This window comes from Colossoma macropomum, unplaced genomic scaffold (assembly GCF_904425465.1).
Source record: "Colossoma macropomum unplaced genomic scaffold, Colossoma_macropomum, whole genome shotgun sequence".
NCBI classification, from domain to species: Eukaryota; Metazoa; Chordata; class Actinopteri; order Characiformes; family Serrasalmidae; genus Colossoma; species Colossoma macropomum.
Window position 1 is genome coordinate 26,715,443 of NW_023494792.1, and position 24,835 is coordinate 26,740,277.

A 24,835-nucleotide genomic window follows, 5' to 3' on the forward strand; every position below is an offset into this window, starting at 1 on the left:
GGCTTGTAATCAGTGTGTATGACTCAGTTTTATCACGCATTTCAGCAAAGGACACATTACATCATCAGTCCTACAAAGTGGACAGTACAGCATCATCCCAAACTACAGTGGCCAGAAAAATGGACAAAACAAATAAAAAACACTCATTCATACACACACACACACACAGTTATTATGACACACTAAATAAGCAAACTAAGCAGTGCCCAGTTTCCCCAAAGCATCTCAGAACAAAGATTATATTTAAATGGGTGAGTAAGCATCACACTGCACACTCTCTCTACCAGTTAAAATGATGTTAACATCTTTGCCAGCTGATCAGGCTATAGACCCAAACACCGCAGAACAGGTTCAATGTCGCCTTTGAACTAAATGATTAGCTGTTGACTATTAAATTAATCAGCAACTATTTTGGTAATCGATTAAGCAGTTTGAGTAATTTTTAAAAAAGTAAGTAAAAATTCTGATTCCTGCTTCTTAAATTTGAATATTTTCTGGTTTCTTTACTCCTCTGTGACATCAACCTGAATATATTTGGGGTGTGGATAAAAGAAGACATTTGAGGACATCATCTTGGTCTTTGGAAAACACTGATCGGCATTGTTCACCATTTTCTGACATTTTATAGAACAAACAACTAATCGATTGACCGAGAAAATAATCAACAGATTAATCGACAATGAAAATAATCGTGAGTTGCAGCCCTACTCCAGAATCAACAAATTTTGAAATAACAAAAATGAGACGGCACAAAAGCAACAGAAATGCTTTTAGGCCGCTTTTGCTGGAGCTTTTTCTTCATTCGTGAAAGACGCAGCACTTAGAGATGACTGTGATTGGCTGAGAGGGACCTGAGACTGGCCCTTGTCAGGTAAAGCCAGTGTAAAATTCTGAAAAACTGGTGAACCTTCTCTGTAACGTGCAACTGCAGCATGAATTGAGCATAGCTTGGTTTTGGTTGAGAGGCTGCAGCTCTGATATTAGAGCTAATTTAAAAGACTGCTGACACCCCTACAAACAGCACTGTCCATCTGAAGCAGAGCGGAACGCTGCCCAGTGCAGCGAGGACAAATTTATGGATGCTGGTGAATGGACGGTTTTGCACAGTACAGTACAGGGCCATTTTTTTGGCATGACTTTTAGTTAGCAGGGGGTCCAGTGAAGGCCACTGCAGCACTGCGTCAGCTGAAAGGGGATTAAAACCAGCCCGGCACTTTACAAAGCAAAGAGGAATTAGACAATGAATCGTTTGAGAAGCGAGTATTAGGGAATGTGCGGTTGTTATGAAGGCCTATTGTTAAGCTGTTGTTGCATCATAATGTGTATTGTTGTCTCTGTTACATCAGGTGGACCTCTAAATTAAAGCCTACTGTAAAAACACGGGGACACTCTGTACAGCTGCCCAAAGGCTTCTATGGTCTGCTGGAGGTCCATCATGAAGACCCAGGGCTTTAGATAAGCAAGATCTAATGTTTGGAACAGAAAATGAATCCAGACTAGTGTTTGATCATGTGGGAAACGCTGCTGTCGTTAGATGACATATCCTTGTACATTGTGCTTGTGCTTGGTATCACTGCTACTGGCTGCTGTCTACCGTTCCAAGTTGCTCTGAGTGATATAAGAAAGGATATAAAAGTAAACCTGGATTTATTTTTTAATGTAATGCCAGCAATGGCAGAATGGAGCTGCATATTGATGTGATGAAGAGGAAGTGGTCTCACTATATACAGGCAATCCAAGGAGTTATCAACATGTTATTTATGTGAGGTTTATGTTCTGTGGCTGAGTAAAACTTGCTGATTTTCTTAAATATTCTGTTTTCAGATTCTGACTTTAGATTCTGCAGCCTTCTACATTAATGGCTTTTCCAAATGGTGCAATTAACGTAATATGTATTTCAGTGATGCAATATAAATATTTAATATTGTTGACGAATTGGAGCCAGTTTCATACACAACACACAAGCCAAACGCATCTAATTTACACCTGGAACTGAAGCAAAAAAGCTTAACACACCGGGACCAAAGTCTGTTGTAAGAAATGCTGTACAAACAAAACTGAACTGAATTTAATTGAATTAGACGTAACTGAACTGATCTAAACTAAACTGAACGGAACTGAATTGAACTGAATGCAGTTCAATTGAATGAAACTGATTTGAACTGAACTGAATTAAGCTAAATTGAATTTAACTGAACTGAAATTAATTGAAGTAAACAACAGTAAACTAAACTGAACTGGATTATACTGAATTTGGTGGAACTGAATTAGACTGAATTGAATTGAACTCAACTGAAGTGAAGGGAAATGAACTGAAATGAACCGAACTAAACAGTACTGAACTGAACTGAAATGAATTAAACAGAAATGAACTGAACTGAACTGAAATGAACTGAACTAAAATTAACCATACAGAATTGAGCTGAACTGAAGTTAACTGAACTGAACAGAACCTATCTGAATTGAATTGAACTGAATGATGATGGAAGAGCTTGGAGCCGTGCCTGGGAGGGGCCAAATTTCTGACTGCTCAAAAAGAAAAAAAATTCAAAATGTAATTCATCCTGCTCTCATAACACAAGATGAACCCAAATGTGCTGAGTTCTTGCATCAAATTGCCTTTATTTCCACCTTAATCAAATAAAAGTGACTCGAAAGCTGTTCCTTGATCACCAGTTTTTGGTGGCCTTGGTCACCATGGCTTTGTGGCCATTAATAAAGTCAGTTTTAGAACAGCTCTGCAAATAAGTCACAGAAAAATGTTTTTTTAATGCCAGCATGTAAACACAGAATCACACTGCTTCACTGTTTCTGCAGATTGTGGGAACCTGGCTGAGCTGTGCTAGTTTCTAGCGTAGGCTGATATTTTCCTAGTTAGTGAACTGGGTAAGGAGTAAGGTTGATATTGGCAAAAAAAACAACAAAAAAAAACAAACATAAGTTCAATATTACGATGGCGTTTTAGGGCCACTGTTAAAAAAAATAAAAACTGAGAATAAAGTCATCACATTTTGAGATAAAAAGTCTTGTGGTATGATATTTTGAGAATAAAGCCATAATATTTTGAGATAAAAAGTCGTGCAGTATGACATTTTGAGAATAAAGTCAATGTTTTGAGAATAAAGTCATAATATTTTGATCATTAAGTCATAGAACTACAACATGAAAGTGGGATATTACCAGGAAAAGCCTGGTAATATCCTCGTCGTGTTAAATGAGGGGTGTTGAGTTGGTGGAGATATACTTTCATATCGATTCACCCATAAAGAAACACTCAGTCTCCCTGTCTCTCCTGCACATCAGCACCAGCCTGTTATTAGTATAAGAACCGGCTGAAACGGCTGAGCAGGAAACTGTATTTATTTAGATGAAAGAACCAAACGGAGGAAACTGTCTTTTTTGTTAAAGGAGACCAGGCAGTGTCGTCTACACGGCTATCGCTGGTTACATCTCCGTGCCATTCGAAGAGGGCATGAAGTTTCACAGGAGACAATGATGATCAAAATGATCAATCCCAAAGGAGGGAGCGGGACTCTGGCGCACTCTGCATCTTCATCATCACCAGGACAGCAACTGAGGCCCCAACACGTTATGGTGGCCCCCCATGACAATTAGCCTATTTTATCCTCGCAATACCGCGAGTTTATTCTTGTAACTTTACAACTTTATTCTTGAAATATTACGACTTTATTCTCAAAGTCTACTACTTTTATTTTTTTAACAGTGGCCCTAAAACGGCGTCAGAGCAAACCGATGAACAGTCTTCAATCAGGCAGCCCAGACATCTACACAGATCTACATACCTACAGATGCCTCTGGGACACAATGCTTTCAAAGCTTCCCTGCCAAACTTGTAACCAGGCCCCCTTAACCTCTTTCTGCAGATCCTCTAGTGTCCACTCTACTGGCGGAATTAACACTGACTGATTTCATTTTTAACAAAATAATACGTTTTTCCCCTTAAACTCTGCTATCAGACTCTACTGGCTCTCTGTGTGTGAAATGTGGCTCTATGTTGAGCTGCTAGTGAGCAATGTGGGGTGAATAACGGAAGGGGGCGAGAACCCCCTAAAAACAATTCACACCTCTCCACAAAGGCCGCCGTGCCGAGATAAAACAAACACGACTGCAGCTTCCTTCACATCGAACAATCCTGAACAACTGCCACAATAAATAAATAGAATTTAAACACAATAAAAACACTTCTACAAATGCTGACTTGCTTTCTCACCTACGAAGACAAAAATCAAGTTCACTTACTGAACTATGTCCATCAAACTCTATTCCATTAATGTTATTGAAGAAAAAAGTACAGTTTAACTGAGGGACCTCCAAAGCATCACGTAGTCCATGATGAAAGCAGTGTGTGTACAAACACTAGCTGCATGGCCCATGTGTGTCAGTGTTCGCGCAGGCAGCTGTTTTCTATGTGCGGGCGAGCACGTCTGCGTGTCCTTGTGCATGCAGCAGTGTGTGTACACACGTGTGTGTGTCCTTGTAGATGTGCTTGTACGCATGTGTCTGCTTCCTTGTGTGCGTGAGTCCTTGAAAATACGTGAAGGCCTGTCTGTGCCCTTGCATTCACATCAACTGTATTATACCGCAAATGGAGCTAAACTCATCACTAATCATTACAGAAGGACCATCTGCCTTCACCTCAGAAAGGTCAACGTAGTTCTGTCTAATACACAGATCACTTCCATAACAGGGGAAATGAGGATGTAACCTTGCATATAATAGATACCACTCCTATCGGGTCAGCGTGAAACTGCCTGCTGCTTAGTCGCAGCTAAACTGCTCAATTATGATTCAAATGTAAGAAGTAGTAATGTAAACGTTCATAACGTCACTGGCCGCTTTATTAGAAACCCCTTTCTTGTGGCTGTACAGTAAGAGACAGTAGCTTATTTGTTGTTGCACAGTTTGTATTAGCCATCATCTAGTCCTTCATCAGTGGTCAGTTTCTGACCATAGAGCTGTTTTTGTCTGGACATTTTTGGGTGGTGGACCTCAATCACTCTAGCAGTTAAGATCACTTGTGTAAATATCCTAGAAACACTGTTGTGCCAGATACACTCACATCAACACTACACACACCTTGAACACTACAGTGAACACTAGGGATGCAATAATGCATATGTTATCAAATAGTTTGGTACGCCCCCTACGGGTCAATACGATATGCCTATAATTTTCCTAAACCTGCTTATTATGCTGGACACCACTATGGACAATACCATGAACACCACCATGAAATGTAGTTATGTTATAACTGAAGTTTGAGGGGAGAAGCATGGCTGAAAATCCTCCTTCTTTAAATCTATTGCCCTATAAATTCACATCCTCACCTTCCGTTCCCGTGACGACGTGTTCGCAATGCCTACCGCCACCCCATCTCCTCCCCATGCCTCAGTCCTGCATCAGTCCTACTACAGCTATGAAGGGGAATCTGGCCTTCTAGCTACAGGCAGAAGCTGCCCAGAACTCCAGCCCAAGTTCTCAGAGTTCTCCCTCCTCCCTCAATCAATTCTTCCTCATACTACCACCACCATGTTGAAGGCATGGTCTGAACTCACAAACACTACCATAATCTCTACCATGAACACCACTATGGACACTACCATGAACTCCACCATGAACACCACCATGAACTCCACCATGAACACCACCATGGACACTACCATGAACACCACCATGGACACTACCATGAATTCCACCATGAACACCAACATGAACCCTACCATGAATGCTGTAGACTACATGCACATACATACAAGTTAAGGCTACTGCGCACCAGACGAGCCATGTCATGCAATGTAAAATCTTTGTTTTTAATGGAGGAGCCGGCACCAGCACTCTAAGTCGATATGCAGCGGTGCTCGGCAGCCAGTCTTTTAGGTGAACAGCTAATGATAAGTTACCTCAGCCAACGTTACAAGCCTAGCCTTTTTCAGCTTGTATCTTTCAGCTCGAAAACAGCCAGTTTGTGAAGGGGTAGTAAACAGGTGCCAAGCACAATAAGTGATGCTGATCGCTTTATTTTATTCAAGTTACACAAGTAGAGTGTAAAAATTAACTCTTAAACCTGGCTTTTATTAGCTGTCCTTGCCAATGTTCTATAGCAGCACTCTGTTACGTGACCCTGCACTACCCGACTGGCCTTTACAACGTCCCCTCCCGCACACATTCCAGCAGCAAAGTAATTCCCGAACTCTATGAAATATCACGGAGAGAAATTGAAAACAAATTGACACAGACACCCTATCTAGATCTAAAACAGAGAAGACAAAGCACCTACAGGTTGCCAAAGCCGAGATGCACTTTTAATTTGAATGTTTTTCTCCCCTTGATTTTAAACAGTACACACAGAAACCAGGCCTAGTCAGTCATGCTGCCATTTTTCTGAATGGAAAGTTTTAATTGTCTACAGGGCAAAATAAAGAGTTTATTGATCAAAGGGTGACATTTTTGTTTTTTAATCTAAAGATACCTCAAAATGGCCAAAAAACCAAGATACATAATGAACAGTATCGTTGCATCCCTAATGAACACCACCATGAGCTCTACTACAAACACTAACACAAACACTAGCAGGAATACTTTAATGAACACTACCATGAACACCAGCAGTAAATCTACCACAAATACTATCACGAACACTACCATGAACACTATCACAAGCACGACCATGATCACTACCATGAACTCTAACATAAACACTACCATGAACTCTACCATGAACACTACCATGGACATTACCATGAACTCCACCATGAACACCACCATGAACTCCACCATGAACACCACCATGGACACCACCATGATCTCCACCATGAACACCACCATGGACACCACCATGAACTCTACCATGAACACCACCATGAACACCACCATGATCACTACCATGAACTCTACCATGAACACCACAATAGACAATACCATGCACTCCACCATGAACACCACCATGGATGCCACCATGAACTCTACCATGAACACCACCATAAACACCAGTATGGACACTACCATGAACTCTACCATGAACACCAAAGTGAACTCTACCATCACCACCACCACCATGAACACCATCACAATCACTATCATTATCAGTATTTTCTTATTTTAAACTGCAGAGCTTATCACTGACTTATCTCATGGCTAGCAGATGTCTATCTCAACTCCTCTCCATCAGATACACACAACACTCAGAATCTCAGTGATTCTGCTCCTTGGCACAGAAACAAGGACACAAACACAGCCATGAACCACTATGTACTATGAACACTAGTAGGCATGCTGTAAAGACTGAAAAATTAGTTAAATTAGCAATTATCTATCATTTAATTTTTAAAAAGTTCAGATTTTAATGAACAATTATCAAGACCTTATAGTAGGAAATGTTTGTCCAGCAACTACTTTGTGTTAATTACATAAAAGACAGGAATACAGATAAAATTAAAGAAATTGCAAGAATATATTGTCCCTGTCCAAAAAAACATTGTATACTATCAATATGCCATTTGAACACAGCAACTGCCCTTTTATAATTTTAGAAAATTTCACCAATAGCATTGCTCCAAAACTGTATGGAAAAAAAGTCTACATTAACTACATTAAAAGGTATATTGTTTTTTGCTTTCTACTGCAAAGTTACCATTTCAAAGATACTTGTTTTATTTATTTTTTTGGACAACAACAACAACAACAACAACATGTAAATATACACCAATCAGGTATAACATTATGACCACCTCCTTGTTTCTATGCTCATTGTCCATTTTATCAGCTCCACTTACTATACAGGTGCACTTTGTAGTTCTACAGTTACAGACTGTAGTCCATCTGTTTCTCTGCATACTTTGTTAGCCCCCTTTTACCCTGTTCTTCAGTGGTCAGGACCGCCATGGACCCTCACAGAGCAGGTACTATTTGGGTGGTGGATCATTCTGAGTGGATCAGACACAGCAGTGCTGCTGGAATGTTGCTGGGTGGACTGAGAATAGTCCACCAACCAAAAATATCCAGCCAACAGCGTCCTGTGGGCAGCGTCCTGTGACCACTGATGAAGGACTAGAGGATGACCAACACAAACTGTGCAGCAGCAGATGAGCTATCGTTTCTGACTTTACATCTACAAGGTGGACTGACAAGGTAGGAGTGTCTAATAGAGTGGACAGTGAGTGGACACAGTGTTTAAAAACTCCAGCAGCACTGCTGTGTCTGATCCACTCATACCAGCACAACACACACTAACAGAAACAGATGGACTACAGTCTGTAACTGTAGAACTATAAAGTGCACCTATATAGTAAGTGGAGCTGATAAAATGGACAATGAGCGTAGAAACAAGGAGGTGGTCATAATGTTATGTCTAATCAGTGTATACATATTATATATCATTAATGCTATAATAATAATAAATACTGGAGACTAAAAAAACTAGGATTATGATGTTTTTCAGGTATTCTTCAAGGGCTTGGGCAATGCTGGAAAACTCTGATTGCTAAATTGAAAAAAAATTAAATTAACATTCAGTTGTGCTCCTAAGTTTTCTGTCTGCCCTGTTCATTTCAGACCCGCACCAGTGTTCCTTAGCAAAAAAAGCTTACCATAGAACCCTTCCTACACTCCAGTAGACGATAACTCAGCCTAGTGCTACTCAAGTGCAGTTTAGCATTTTGACAAACAGATCTGACTCACATATTATGACTCGTTATCTTTGTTCATTCTGAATCCAACAATGTCTGCAGTGATTTCCATCCCTGCTGCCTGAGCGTAGCACAGTGTGGGATGAATCCCCTTAAATTCACTGAACAAAACCTCTTCATAACATTCAACCTGAATTTGGCAAAAACAGTCTGTATGTAGAGCAGATCAGAATACTGGATAAAAAAATTACCATTACAGCATCTTTGTTTGGAGACTTCTTGGCTTCAGCTTGAAGGCTCAACACATGAGACGACAGCGTCTGGCTATGCAAAACTAATCCAATGGAAACTTGGACGGGTGCACGCTGGTGTTTGGTTTGACAATACAAAACGAAGAGAAGGCAAAACAGTGAATACACGAGCAGGGCCGCGGCTGGAGCAGAAATGCCTCAATCCTCCCGCTCATTATGTCTGCCGCTAAAAATAGCCCCAATCGACTGAGCAACAGCTTTGTTTTCTCTCCTGAAGACGACTGAAGAGACCTGCTTCATTTAACACACACACATACATGAATATAAAGTTCAAATTAGGCTTGAATCAGGGTATTTGAATATTTAAATAGCCACAAAAAAGAAAAAAGAAAAGCAAACTGGGATGCTGGATTATATGCAAATTCAATGTTACTCTTCTCATGTTTACGCATCATGACATGTCTGAAGTGCACTGTTTCTCAACCCAAGCCACAAACTCGTGGCATAAACACGCCATCGAAACGAACGTGCAAGACCTTCTTTCAACTTACAGCAACGGTGCTAATGTGGACAAGAGCTCTGAACCTGAACCGAGCAAAACAACTGAAGTAGCAGCCAAGACACCAGAAAAAGACAACACATCAGTTGTGCTATTTGTGAATCCGACTTTAGCTGGCATGGGAGCACATCCTCCATGCTGGAGTATCTGAAGAGGAAACACGATGGCCCACTGTGTGAAGATCTGTCTCTATAAGACAGCTGTGCTAGCGAGCTAGTTAGCTAACGTTAAGGTCAAAAGCCGTCCTGTAACATCTTCTATTCCGAAATGCTGTTCTCTGGAATCGTTTATGGAGCTGGAACAGAGAAGCAAGTGACTACTATTCACAGTGACGCTGTTCACTTTCCAAATAACGTTTACACTTTTAAACACTGCATCAGTGTCTTAACGTCGAAGCCACGGGTGTGTGAGTTCTCCGCTAACCTTTGCCACCACTCACAGTTTCAGGAGGCAGTTCTCAACAAACATAGAGGGGAGCTGGACGAAGGGTTACCGTTGAAATTGAATGTTTACACAAAATCGTTCAAATTTAACTGTTCATAAAGAACAAGTTTGCCACAAACGTTCACCACCGCTTGCCGAATCTGACCGCAACTCATGTTTATGGCTGGAGATATTGTTGCTCATAGATATACATACCTAGATGCCGTGTTGGGTTCAGCCAGACAAGTCAACGGCGGCAACATTTTGGCGCAGTCAACATCGTTGCTGGAGTGCATTCAGCATCTTTACAGAGGGGCAGTTTGCTGTCCAAAATTATACTATTTCAAGAATATTGCACTCAGAAAGCGGAATAGGATTATATAACGGAGGGAAGCTAATTTTAAATGCTGATAGGTACATAAGAGTTATTTGGTAAGTGAGCGATTCATAATCTGAATAATCGATTATCCATTTCAACAATCGATAGATTATTCGATTATTAGAACAGTCGTTTGTTGCAGCCCTAGTTACAACACAGAAACAACAGAACTGGCTCAAGCAGAACCTCAGCAGCACTGCAGGGACACGTGGACACGACTTCACATGGATCCCCAGAATATGAGAAATGACTGAAATGTCCATCCCCTATTCAAATTCCTAATGCAACTTACATGCCTCCTATTTATTTGGGATTGTTGAATGACTTCTATTTACCAACTCACCCACTGCTTTTTCATTCTGTAAGCTATACCTTCACTGAAGAGCATTACAATAGAAGGTAATATCATCCAGGGGAGTGGTGTGTCATTACACCATTACAGCAGAACACAGCCGCTGTTCAAACATTCATATCGCAAGTGCTCGGCCTTGGTGATTTGATGTGCCAGTGAGGGAGATTATAGAGATCACATGAGAGGCTGAATCATGAGACTGCACCACTGCAAGCCTTACTCACTCAAAACCCTCAGCTCAGCCTTCTGCACACCAGCACCAGCCCAGATCTGTACGACATGAACAAAATACTGTTGTGATTAAACTGCCACCATACTGCACCTGCAGTACACCTTCTAATGTTTAAAAATGCACTGGTGAGTCAGTAATGTAACATGGTTTCAAACTGACGTGCAATATTTTGACTTTAGCTGGACTGCATGAATACTCTGACATCAAAAAACTCTCAGAAACTCATCTGGAACTGTGATCGGTCAGGGTGCTCACAAACACTGTGACTGGTTTGAGTCACCATTGCATCAGTGTTATCCACACATAGGTTATACTTTAGCAGTGCGCCAAGGTATATGTATGCCCGCCTAAGTGTATTCTGATCGTCTAAAAAAAAAGCGTTTTCATTAATCTTTGAAAAGAAAAAGTGCTTTTATTTTGACCGCTATGTGAACGCAGCTGAGATCAGGGGGCGAGCAAGACAGAGTGAAGGAAAAGGCAGAATAAGCAACACTTGCGAAAAAGTTAGATAGCTACCCATATGGAAAAAAAATATACGGACATATATTTTTATATATTTGGTTATGTATTGTATGTCAAATACACCGCAGTCCATGCTGAAATGTATTTTACTGTATGGGGAAATATTACACACAGACAAAAATAAACATATGTAAATGTATTCATCAAGTTCATTTGGAAATGTACGAAAACAGCCACAGTACTTATCTAATGCACTTTTTGTTTGTAATACATTTTAAAATTTATTTGTGTTCCAGTATCTTAAGTATTGGCAAAGGAACCTATAACAAGGAAAAAGCAAGTGTTGTAGGTATGGATATACTGTGAAAAGGTAGATGGATGATTTGATATCTTACATTTACATTTTGTGTGAGCGCTGTTTTATCGCATACAATGGCACAGCGTACAAACCAGTGGTACAGTGATTAATGCTAAGTCAGTACGGTTCATTCAGCTCATGTGTAGTTAGTTAAATTCTTTTTAAAACTACATAAAATTGAAAAAAAAAGATAAAAATACAAATAAATACATTTTAAAAATATATTAAACAAGTTCATTTTGGCCATCTTCATACACTGCAAAAACATATTTGATAAATACATTTGGAATATATATTTTTTCCATATAGGTACTACACCTAACCAGCAAAACTGCCTTGGCTGAATTTGCTTTTTCTTACCTCGAACAAATGCCTAGCTGCAGTTACACTACTTACTGATCTAATACTGACATAACAGACTAGTACTGAGAAAATTTTACCAGAGAAACAGAGAAGCACTTTGTAGACATGAAGCTAGATTAAAGCTTACTGACATACAGTCAGAGGAAAGGTCTGAACTGCTCACACCTTTGTGCTCTCGAGTGTGTGTAGATTCTGTTCTTACCTAAGAACAAAACCCAAATAAGAAACACTGGTGAATGTCAGAACTTTTCATAAACACTGCGCAAGTGGGTTTTAAGAAGAAATTTCTTCTTAAGAACGGATGGTGAATGAGGCCCGTTATTGGAGTTTAGCTTAGATCTTCATTTTCACCGTGTTTAACCCCTTTTCCCAGTGATTGTGATTTCTTCTGTGAGTCATTAAACACTTCAGTCCACTGTTATTCTCCTGCCAGAGTGTATAAAATGGCCGGTAGGCTGTAATGTAACCTACCAGAGCGGAAAGGCTCAGAAACGTATCTAAATCAACCTCTTTTCCAGCACTAACAAAGATGCCAGGTTAAAACTGAGGCAAGCAGTAGATCAGACTGTGTATAGACAGATGTATATATTTACATGGTGGTAGAAAAACTTTAATTTCAGGGTACCGTGAATGCAGTACACTTGCTCACATACAAATTTTATAATACCAGCTTCTGAGAGCTGATATTATACAAGTGAAGTATCCTCACGCTGGTCTTCTGTATCCTACCTATCATTACTGAGCATGAGATTATTGTCAGTCTGGGTAAACATGACATCCTCCATATCCCGCCTGTCTGTGCTGTTTGGAGTCAGAGGCCTGATATAACACAAAACCTCTGTTCCATCACCAACGTCATAGATGCTTTAATTCTCACATTATTTAGAGGTGATTAACGTACTGTAAAAGAAGGATCGCTGTAAGCAGACTGGAACAGAGTTTTCAATCATCTCTAATAATTTACATCTGCTTCATTGTTGTTGGGAAACTGGGGCTTGATATCAGGAAATCTGCATTATTGATGCACCGAAATGAAAATCTTTGGCTGAAACCAAAATTCAGGACACACTAGGCCAAAAAAAACGAAAAGATCTGACAGTAAAAAAACTAAAATGATTACAGTATGTGCTTCCAAATCCAACGTCCTTGACAACAGAGAACGGTTGGACATTCAAAGCATTAACTAATTACTTGTCTACGTTCCTCGCAGACACAGTGAAATGGTTCCCCACGGCTGACGTTTTTTATTGTTGATCTACTGCGGCTCAAACTGTTTCCAGCACGTCTGCGCTGACCGGCACAGGAAAGTGAAAGGAACAAACAGCGCTTGTAACCAGTGTTTCTCATTTTCATCACCACTAAGATTATTTGTTATTTGACTCATCGTTAATCAAGTTCTGAGTTCTTTAATGCTAAGTACTGGTCGACGGTACTTAGTAAGTCAGATCTGGTAATTGTATTTTTTGTAAATAAAGCCACACGGCAGGTGCGAATGCAGCATATCCACGCGCCACACAGGAGAAAATAAAAAAGCTCAGAAAAAAACTGGACAAGAGATTTACAGTAGATCTGTCCAAAGGAGCAATACATTCGGGAAGGAATCAACAAGGGAGCTACATTTACAGCAAGCTTAATTTGGAAATCTGACACAACATACGATGCTTATGAAAACAGTAGCTGCACAGTTAATTTCACTTTATTTGTTGCCATCGGCAGCAATATCCAAAAAGTAGTGGGCGTGTAGTGGTCATTCCGTTCGCCTAATTCACCAACGGTCCTCGGTTTAAACCAGGCAAAAAGAAGACGTGGCTTTTTAGGCACTGGTGGCTTAGTGGTTAGACCTTTGGGCGAGTGAACACAGGATTGTGGGTTCAATACCCTGGTCTGCTAATTTGCCACTGTAGGTCCAAGGCACTTCACCCTCTCTGCTCCAGGGGCATCATTTCATGGCTGACCCTGCACTCAGCTTTCTAAGCTGGGATATGCGCTGTACTGCACAAGTACAATGATAATAAAGGTACTTAACTTAGTTGGGGATGAGGATTTGTTATATTAAATACACTAAATCACCACCTGACACCATGACTGCAAAAGAGGCATGAATTGTGAGCAAATGAGTAAAACAGCAGGGCCTGAAATTCATTTTTCAAAATGGAATTCCCCCATAAATGTTTCACATAGGGGGGATTTATACACTTTGGGGGGATAATACTTGTGAGCTGAACTACAGGGTTTACTTTGTCCCGTTCTTTTTGAAAGCTTTTTGAAAGAAGGACAGTCCATCTCTTTCATGAATTTAACCAGACGACCAAGTTTAGAATGAGCCAATTCGTTTTCTGCTATAAAGTAGGCGGTTTTGAGAAGCCCCTTCGTTTCCTCCTCACACCGCAACTTCAACAGCATTAGCCATCACATTCCTTTGCCGAATCTGCCTCACACTTTCTTTTTTTAGGCTGCGGTATGAAAAACGCCATCTGAGTGGCACCTTAAAGTTGATGTTTTGTAACATGAGCTGGTAAAAGGCGCAAGTTTTGTTTTTGGCCTAGTTGTCCCGCATCCCACTGTCATGCAAACATTGGCTGAACATTATTAAACACTGCTGTAAATATCTGCAGGAATTTCCCGCATCGTAAGTGTTAGACTTGCAGGAATCGATGAAATTATGTGCAATACCCACAATCCCGCACTGAAATTCAGGCCCTGAAATCAGCCTTAAGATGAACAGGAATTAGACCTGGCTTACTATAGCCAATACTGACTCATTCAAGTATGCCTTCATTTGCCTATATATCGATCAATCAGGCTGGACTGGGACATTAGATTGGGACACACTGAGCAGCCAAATCCTAAAACTTTCCTTTCCATCTTGTAGGCCTGAATGAATCACATGTATATTCATATTAAACTGCGCAACTCTACATGGCTGAGACTGCAGAACACCGGTCAGCATTTTGAAGCAGTTAGCTTGACCATCTGACCTGGGTTTCTCCACATCATAAACGGTTTGCTGGTGCCAGTGGCTTTCTTCCAGCCCCGGCGAGCGCGACCCATGTGTTTAGAGGAGTGGACAGAGTGTAACTCAGCATACAGGTCTCTGGAGACACGCAGTGTTTAATGGGGATGTCAGTAGTAATTCAGCGCAATCTCCCATCACTGCATTATTCAAAATGCCTGTTTAAATTCCAGACTATTCCAGTTTTTTTTTTAATATCAGGGCTTAAATGCCAAGGACACTGAGTCAAATGCCACAAGCTGAATGTTTTGGTCTTCTCAAAGGCATGACTAGGCTTGTGAGCCTGGGTGCACGTGAGCCTGTATGTGTGCAGCATACATATGTATGTATTTGATAACCTATATAACACAGCAGGACGTGGCTCCTGGGGGGGGAGAACACTGAATGTGAGAGTATTATAGTGTACGTCACATGCACGGATTCTCACTTAGAAAGATGTCGTAGTTAAAGATGCATGACCAAAGTCATGTTTCCTGCTTCAAGACAGTGCTGTGGATGCTAGATCTGTCTAACCACACTGCAGAAAGGTTTTACCATAAGTAGAGATGGCACCAATCCAATACTGGGTATCGGTTTTGGGTCAATATCAGCAGAAAATGCTGTACTGAATATTGAGGGGGTAAAAATGAACAGATCCAACCCAATACTGTGACTAATTCAGCCTGAAAAGAGCAGAGAATTGATTTGATGATTGATCACCACAAAACCCAAAGCGAAGCAGGTCACGTGACATCAGTAACCACATGATAGTGTCATGCGATAACAGCAGGGTTGGGTAGGGTACAGCATTTGAGTAGTCTGAGCATGATATGTGAACAAATACAGAGCTGCCACTTTTAGTGCAACACTTTCGCTGCCATTTTCAGTTTAAAAATATTTTATGTGAATATCAGTGAACTCAATACAATACACTGACTTATTCATGTTCTACTCAGAGCACTGCAGCACAAGACAATACAGTGCCTTATACATAACTTAGCAATGTTTCCCACTCACACATGCCCAGTAGCGACTTTCGCCTAAGTATAAGTTATTAATCCCTGCTTCATGATATTAATTACTCACACTGGTAGCTTGCGATTTCAAAAATGCATAGAGGCAGTTAGCTTGTTAGCCACAAGAGCCATTACAGTACTCATATAACGTTAGCTAGCAACGTTGTCCTGTGTAACTCCTTAGTTTTTCCTGGTAGTTAGAAAGAACACCTTGTTAAGGTCACTATATTAACGTACAGGGTGATTCAAAAAGATTCATCCAATTTCAAAATGATTTATTTCACTTGTGAATCATTACAGAACAATGCAGTAAACTTTAAATGGTTTAAATGAGCATAAAGTTTATTAAGTAATTTTAGAAGTGCTCAGTATGAACCTCCTCCAGCTGTACAGACAACATCAACGCATCAAACTCATCCCATACTCGATTGAGCATGTCGGGTGTCGCTGCACTTTCAGTGCGATTTCGGAGATCATCCAGTGATGTGGAACCAACGACGAACGCTCTGAGCTGTTGGAGCTTCACTGCCCCACGAAAATCACCCTGCACAGTTATGCCGGATTCACTCTTATTGAAGTGGAGAACGCAGAACGCTTTCTGTTCAGGGGTCTCCATCTCCTCGCAGACTGAAGGAAGCCATCTTCCACTGACAGTCAGAAACTCTATGACCCCCTCTTTCAACTGGTGTGTGATTGGTTCCTAGACACTTCATGATTGTAAAAATCTGGCGCTTTGAAATCGGATGAATCTTTTTGAATCACCCTGTATTTAACAACATCAGAGCAGTTGGATTATTTTTAAAAAGAGTTTGTGTGAGGAGTGTGTAGAAACTGTTGCTTATAGAATAATGTGATTTAACTCAATACATTTCACATTAAGAGGCGCTGAATAAATGTCTCACTATAGAAGTTAATGCACAAATAGTAATCCTAGCACTTAACATGTCAATATTAATTTGTGAAATTACAACTGCAGTCAACAATAAAAGGAAATGCAAATGCAACTCTTCAGGAAATGCTGTAAATTTCAGGATTCAGTCAGTGAGGGAGATGGCATGAGCAGTTAGAGCAGGGGTGTCAAACCCAACCACTAAAAGGGCCATATTTAAAAATCTCAACAAGTCCGTAGGCCAGAAGTGTTTTTATTGTATTTTTACTTATCATTTTGCCATGAGCCCAACTGGCCATTGTGCCATGTCCCCAACTGGCCACTGTTTGTTCAACATATGCCAAAACTACAATGGCAAAAATCAGGCACTGAATATCTGAATAATTCAAAACTAATTTTAAATAAAACTAATTGCGTTATATAAAACAACAGACTACATTAACTGCAGATCACAGTTAAACCACCTCTTTAAATGTCCCCAATGTACAGTAGTTTAAAACTGCCTATTCGCTTGAATGTTGCTGTTTTTGTGGTGCTGTCCCATAGATTGTTGGGGACGGGGTGAGAGCACGCATTACATTGCAATGCATGATGGGAACTGTAGTGCAGCTCATTGGGAAATGGGCTAATATTAATAGAAAATTAAAATAATTCCACAGGCTGAGCAGGATTGTGCCACGGGCCTGACTTGGCCCGCGGGCCTTGTGTTTGACACATGGGAGTTAGAGAGAAAGAGAGAGCTGTAGCTGAGGACCAGGGACAGTAGAGCTGAGAGTGCTCGGGGTGAGTTCAGTACAGTTGGGAATGACGCAGTCGATGACCAAGCCAATAAATATTACTATCGCACTAAGACCTGCTACGACTACAGACATTTGAATACTGGAGTTCTGTACACTAAGTTAGTCTCAGTTATTTGTAATGTCTGTTAGGGTTTAGAGTACAATGGTAATAAGATATAAAATGGTTTTTAAAATGATGCTGGATGGTAATTCAAAATTACCAAGTGTCAGATTTCTATTCCACGCCTGAGCGGCCAAATAAATACCACAAATAATGCATTTCGACTGTGCTCACTGAACCGGCCTAAGATTGTTTCAAACTAACCATATACAGGTTCTGGCTTAACCCTGGAGAGATATGAGATTAACCACTGAAGGTTTTAGCCTACACACATGCTCGTTTCAGTTAATACTACAGCAGGTTTTAGCATTTAGGCTAATAAAAAAAAAATTAGTTTAAACAAACAGGTTTTCAGACTACGCACAGATATGAGCCCAAACACAGACAGGTTTTAGCGTAAACACAGACACGTTTTGCGTAAACACCCACAGGGTCACCTTACAGCTAAAAGATGACCACAAAAATGCTTTAACCTGACCACATACAGGCATGAGACTAACCTCAGAAAGGTTTTAGCCTAAGCCTCAGACACTCATTAGCCTAACCACAGACTTGTCTCGGTTTAATCAAAGGTAAATAACTACAGACAGAAGTGAGCCTAACCACAGAAAGGTTTTAGCCTAATCATAGCCAGGTTTCGGCCTAACCGCCTAACCACCTGACAGAGAGAGCCTCTTTCTCCCATGCATGCTTCCTTTATCTCTCCCCAGTGTTAGTCACTTGTCCTTTGCCAAACCTGTTATGTAGGTCTCCCCTATCGCACCAGCCATGGAGAGTGAGGGCTAGCATGTGCATCTCTTCAAACTGCTACTCACGCAATGTGTCAAAGGGCAGCTGAAAAGGCTTGAAGGAAGGTGCTGACTGTCCAACTCTGTACACATCACCTAACAGACACACACGCCAGCCTCGTTGTGTATCGACAGTGAAAGAGAGAAAATAAGCCATGCTATCCATCCAGACAGCAGGACTAATCGTACTCCAGTTAACTCCAGCTGCAGGATGACTGCAGCATCACTGGGAAAAGATTTCAGACCCTTCCAATGGGACATCTTAACTCAATTAAACGTGCAAAAATATCCCTGAACCTTCTTTTTTAAGATCTGTTTAAATTCAAATGTATTAATATTGAATTTGTCACCCCTTTGGTACTTAAGTATGTGGAATAATTAGTTCTGGATCAAAAATGCCGCAGTGGAGCTTCATTTATCTGACTCATCCCAATTTGTTCAATGAAGCTTCATCCTCTCAACTGATCCCAAAGGTGTTCAGTGGAGCTTCATCCTCTCAACTGATCCCAAAGGTGTTCAGTGGAGCTTCATCCTCTCAACTGATCCCAAAGGTGTTCAATGGAGCTTCATCCTCTCAACTGATCCCAAAGGTGTTCAATGGAGCTTCATCCTTTCAACTGATCCCAAAGGTGTTCAGTGGAGCTTCATCCTCTCAACTGATCCCAAAGGTGTTCAATGGAGCTTCATCCTTTCAACTGATCCCAAAAGTGTTCAATGGAGCTTCATCCTCTCAACTGATCCCAAAGGTGTTCAACGGAGCTTCATCCTTTCAACTGATCCCAAAAGTGTTCAATGGCGCTTCATCCTTTCAACTGATCCCAAAGGTGTTCGGTGGAGCTTCATCCTTTTGACTGATCCCAAAGGTATTCAATGAAGCTTCATCCTCTCAACTGATCCCAAAGGTGTTCAATGGAGCTTCATCCTTTTGACTGATCCCACAGGTGTTCAATGGAGCTTCATCCTTTCAACTGATCCCAAAGGTTTTCAACTGAGCTTCTTCAGTCCAACTCACCTCAAAGGTGTTCAACGGAGTTTCTTCAGTCCAACTCACCCCAAAGGTGTTCAGCAGAGCTTCATCCTTTCAACTGATCCCAAAGGTGTTCAGTGGAGCTTCATCCCTCCAACTCGCCCGAAAGGTGTACAATTAAGAGTAATCACTTCAATTCATCACGAAAGTGTTCAACAGAGCCTCATCACCTCAACTGATCCCAAAGGTGTTCAATGGAGCTTCATCCTCACAACTCATCCCACAGGTGTTCAGCTGAGCTTCATCCATCCAACTCATCCCAAAGATGTTCAATGGAGCGTAATCACTTCCAACTCATCCCAAAGGTGTTCAGTGGAGCTTCATCCCTCCAACTCATCCGAAAGGTGTATAATTAAGAGTAATCACTTCAATTCATCCCAAAAGTGTTCAACAGAGCCTCATCATCTCAGCTCATCCCAAAGGTGTTCAATGGAGCGTAATCACTTACTTCAACTCATCACAAAGATGTTCAATGGAGTGTAATCACTTCAACTCATCCCAAAGGTGTTCAATGGAGCGTAATCACTTACTTCAGCTCATCCCAAAGATGTTCAATGGAGTGTAATCACTTCAACTCATCCCAAAGATGTTCAATGGAGTGTAATCACTTCAACTCATCCCAAAGGTGTTCAATGGAGCGTAATCACTTACTTCAGCTCATCCCAAAGATGTCCAATGGAGCGTAATCACTTCAACTCATCCCAAAGATGTCCAATGGAGCGTAATCACTTCCAACTCATGCCAAAAGTGTTAAACAGAGCTTCACCACTCCAACTTATCCTAAAGGTGTTCCATGGCGCTTCTTCACTCCAACTCTTTCTAAAGGTGTGCAATAAAGCTTCATCACTCCAACTCACCCCAAAAGAGGTCAATGGAGCTCCATCACTCCATCCGTCTAGATTCATGACTCCAACTCTTTTCAAAAGATTTCATTTGAGGTTCATCTTTCAATCTATTCCCAAAAGAGGTCAATGAGGCCTCATCACTCCAATCCATTTTCTGTGGCTTCTCTATGGAAATTATAAGGCACTCCGAGTACATTTTACCCTTCAGCAGTGAGTGAGTGTGTGCACCTTAAAGTAGTCGATTCCATTAATGACACGATGTGTCTTCATTTTGGACCTACAGGATTTGCATGGTCACTTATTTTCCATTCGCATTGCGATGAAACTTTGTTCTTGGATAAAACAAAGTTTAAAGGTTGACAAAAATCATCTTCTAAGATCTAAATATTGTAAAATCTTCTTACAGAATTCAACAGTAGAACCATACAGTTGTTCTACGACGTGCTTTCTGGTAGCCTATGCATATTAAAGTAACTTTCCTCTCCCACAAGAGGTCAGTTTGACTTATTCAAGGTGAACAGTTAAGCCGGAATCTCTTATGCAGGCTCTGGTTGGTGTACAAATTCAAACACAGCTCAGCCACATGGATTTTTCCTTTTTGAGAGCTGTGGGCCAGAACAGATTTCTTTCTCCTTCATTATGCAAGCCTGAGTTTCTGACTGCACTTGCAGTTTGAGGCAGTTCAGACATCTCAATGTGCTCCCACTCCACACGGTGTAAAAATAGCTGGAAAATCAGCGATGGCAGGACTCGGACATGAGCTGCTCATCCATGAGAACCGGAGACAATTCAATTAAATAAAAAGAAATTGTCTTTGGTGAGGCCTCACAAACCTACAGCCTCCTCTTCAAATAGATATATAACAGAAAATAATTTATTTTCTTAAATGATTATTATGATCGTACATTGTCTGAGAGTTGAGCACTCATGACATATCTCAGTTTTACTGGTGGATCCAGAATGAAAAGCAAAAACAGACTGGAATATAACTATAGATTGTTATTAAAAAATGTACCCAATCACGTTTTATCTCTTTTGTCACTTCTATTTGCCTCCTCTCACTGGCCCAATGACCATACGGTGCCACCAATCCCTAAAGTTATCCAAAAAATGCACAAATGACAGTTCCTCCGGAGCGCCGGCTGCATTATGTTTGTCCCATTACTAACCTACACTTATAACTCTTATCGTTTCATCATCGGCTGAGTATCTGCAGGCTGGAAAAACAGAAAGATATTAAGCCGGGGCGAGACAGATGGCCTGTCCTTCACCCTGGCAGCATGCGCATCCCATATGGTCATATCAGAGATGTGTGCAATGTCATTCACTCCCTCTGCCACAATGGACACTGGACACAATGGGCAACATGACTTGCTTGACTGAAGCAAAGAAAAGACAAACAAGCATCCACACCATTGTTTGAATCAGTTAAAGGGGAACTCCACCAATTTTTCAACAAAAAAATATATATATATAATTTAATGGTTAAGATGTAAACAAAGTCATTCAGAGTGGTTTGGTGTGAAATGCTTCGTTTTAGAAGAACTTGAGTCAGAATTGTTCACAGTGGTGGTGATAGGAACCAGACGTCCACCTCTAAAAGCTCCTTCACAGAAAGTTATTACATGAAATGATTATGAATTCACTGCCTAAGGCAAGGAAAACTTATTTTTTCAGATTTTCCACTATTTTGCCATTATCAACGTGACATATAAACACTCAGAAGACACGTGTAGGTTCAGTGGTGGTTTTGGATAGTAAATCAAATGGCTATATTTGTGTTGTAGACACTGCAATCCCTGGTTCCTACTGCCACCACTGTAAAGACATTTTCTCTACAACTGACCATTTCACACCCAACAAACACTCTCAACGACTTTGTTTACATCTCAACCACTGAATACCGCAGAATTTTTGAAAAATCGGTGGAGTTCCCCTTTAAGTCATTTCAAATGACACCACTTCTCTCAAAACCAGATATGAGCCAGCTTAGGTGTTTCACAACAACCACAGGCAAAATCCCAATACTGAATACTGACACCCACTAATGTGGGTCCAGACGGACACAGATGAAGCCGGTGAGGGTCGGTCCACCCCTGGGGGTGTTTTAATTCAGCGCAGTTTGTGTAAACCCAGCCCTGAGAGAGTCATTTCAGCACTGTAGCTAGGTGTTCATACAGCAGCACTGTGGCACTGCGCCTGTGGGACTGGACGGAGCGGCTAACGTTACATTTCGCCGTTTCGACGGTGAACAAAGAGGATTAAAAATGAAATGACCATTTTACCATCTTACCCGACACGACGACGTCTTCTAGCCCTTCTCCTGTTGTCATTTACGCTCAGGGTGCCGGCTGCTGGGGGGGTAATAAGGCGAGAGAAAGCGGCGAGCTGCTGCCACTACGGCCACTTCTCTCACTAAAACAGCCGTTATTTTTTTGTGGTTTAACCCACCCGTATTCGCAAACGTCCCGCCCCTTGTGCGCTAGGATTGGCTCGTTGATCGTTCCTCAAGCCATTCACTGATTGGCGGACGGCTTGTGTGTAGAAAGCACTGGCGAATCATAGCACAGGGAGGGCGGGGCAAGCGCAGAGGGCGAGACACTATTAGCCAATAGCAGCACACGAAAGGCGGGTCTCGTCTGAAAACAGGTAGAGAAAGGAAATAATTTAAAAAATAACGGCTGCTGCTGCTGCTGCTGCTGCTGTTGCCATGGTTATCATTCAGCTCTCGCCTCTCGCGCTTTTTTAATCTTCCTGAGTGCTTGGCGAGTTTGTTTGGGTTTTTATTTATTTATTTATTTATTTATTTATTTATTTATCCTTTGACTTTTGTTGTTGCCCTTCAAAGTTGAGAGTCGTAACGTGGATGGTTTTGACCTCTCAGAAAATAAGTAAACAAAGACGAAAACAACAGTAACAAAAAATTAAAATTAAAAGAAAGGAGAAAAAACAGGCCATTAGAAACAAGCAAACAAAAACAAAAAGAAAAGTAAAAACAAAAAAAAAAACAAACAGGTCCTCCAGGAATGAAAAAAAATCTGTACAAAGATCTGTTCCACTACTGCAAAAGTTAAAGGAGAATCCCACCAATTTTTCAAAATTCCTCCATAATTCAATTGCTGAGATGTAAACAGTCATTCAGAGTGGTTTGGTGTGAAATGGTTCACTGTAGAGAAACTTACAGAATCTGATTTCTTTACAGTGGTGGTGATAGGAACCAGACATCACAATGACTACAACACAAATATAGACATTTTATTTACTGCCCAAAACCACCAGTGAACCTGCACGTGTGTTTATGTGGAATGTTGAAAATCTGAAAAAATGAGTTTTCTTTGGGGTCTATTTTACGCTAAAACACTCTTCATGTACCTCTCCACCCTGAATGGATAAAAAATCAAATGATTAAACTAAGTTTTAGACCAAAACCTATTACACATTATCACAAAACAGTCTCTCAGTCTTCGTCTCCACTGCAGACCAGTTTCTGCTCCGCCATGTTGAACGTTATAAACTTTCACTATGACGTTATGCACATGATCAGAACGTACTTAAACTCTCCGATTGGGAATGTAATCAGATACAGGTGTTTACACGGTTATTATTCTTCTATTTAACGGATTATTTACAGGATTACCCACCTCGTTCAGTCGGATGGAAACTGTATTCTGAATGGCCTCAATCTGACTATTCTGACTGAGGTGTTTACATGGACGTATTCTATCAATCAATCCTATCACTATCAATCTGATTATTAAAGGATATTACTATTAGACTGCGTGTAAATGTGGCTACTGACAGCTTGAACCTTCTTCATCAGCTTAACTGGAGATCTGAGTGGGATGCATGTGGGATAAGGGACACTTAGTTTACAGTAAAACCAACTTCTAACTGAAAGTGAGTCTCCTGAAAAGAATGGAAACTGGAATAAAGATAAAGAGTGGAAAAATAAAAAAAAGAAATACTGAAAAATGTAAAGCTATGTTTATTAGCTGAGACGTCTGTGTAGCTTTAGATGTTAGAAACATGTTTGCTGCTTTTTCTTGATGCTGCTAAATGAATATCCTGTACTTAATGGCTGTTTTTACTAGAGATTAAATCAGTAGAAGGTCTCGGACTTCAGCACCGGTGCTTTGTGTTTTGAACGAACATTTAAAATACATAAATATAAAATAAACAGTAAGTGTTGTGCTCTCTGACTGGTTAACGTTCACAGTGCTGTGTAATGCTGCCCTCAGGTCCTCTCAGCGTATTGTAATTATAAGGTAAATGTACAGCAACACCAGCAGTGAGAAACTCCCGTTTATTTAATGAGCCTTATTTAACGAGCGCAGGATCAGATTCTCTATGGTGT

General features: G+C 40.8%; 1 protein-coding gene across 1 annotated transcript in view; it reads right to left on the reverse strand.

The window, feature by feature from the left end:
* fam135b (family with sequence similarity 135 member B) overlaps window positions 1–22,879 on the reverse strand; it is a 113,964-nt gene extending 91,085 nt beyond the window's left edge. Inside the window, 1 exon segment of the mRNA XM_036575334.1 lies at window positions 22,775–22,879. The gene's annotated coding sequence lies outside the window, so the exon portion shown is untranslated.
* Between the last annotated feature and the right edge of the window lie 1,956 nt (window positions 22,880–24,835).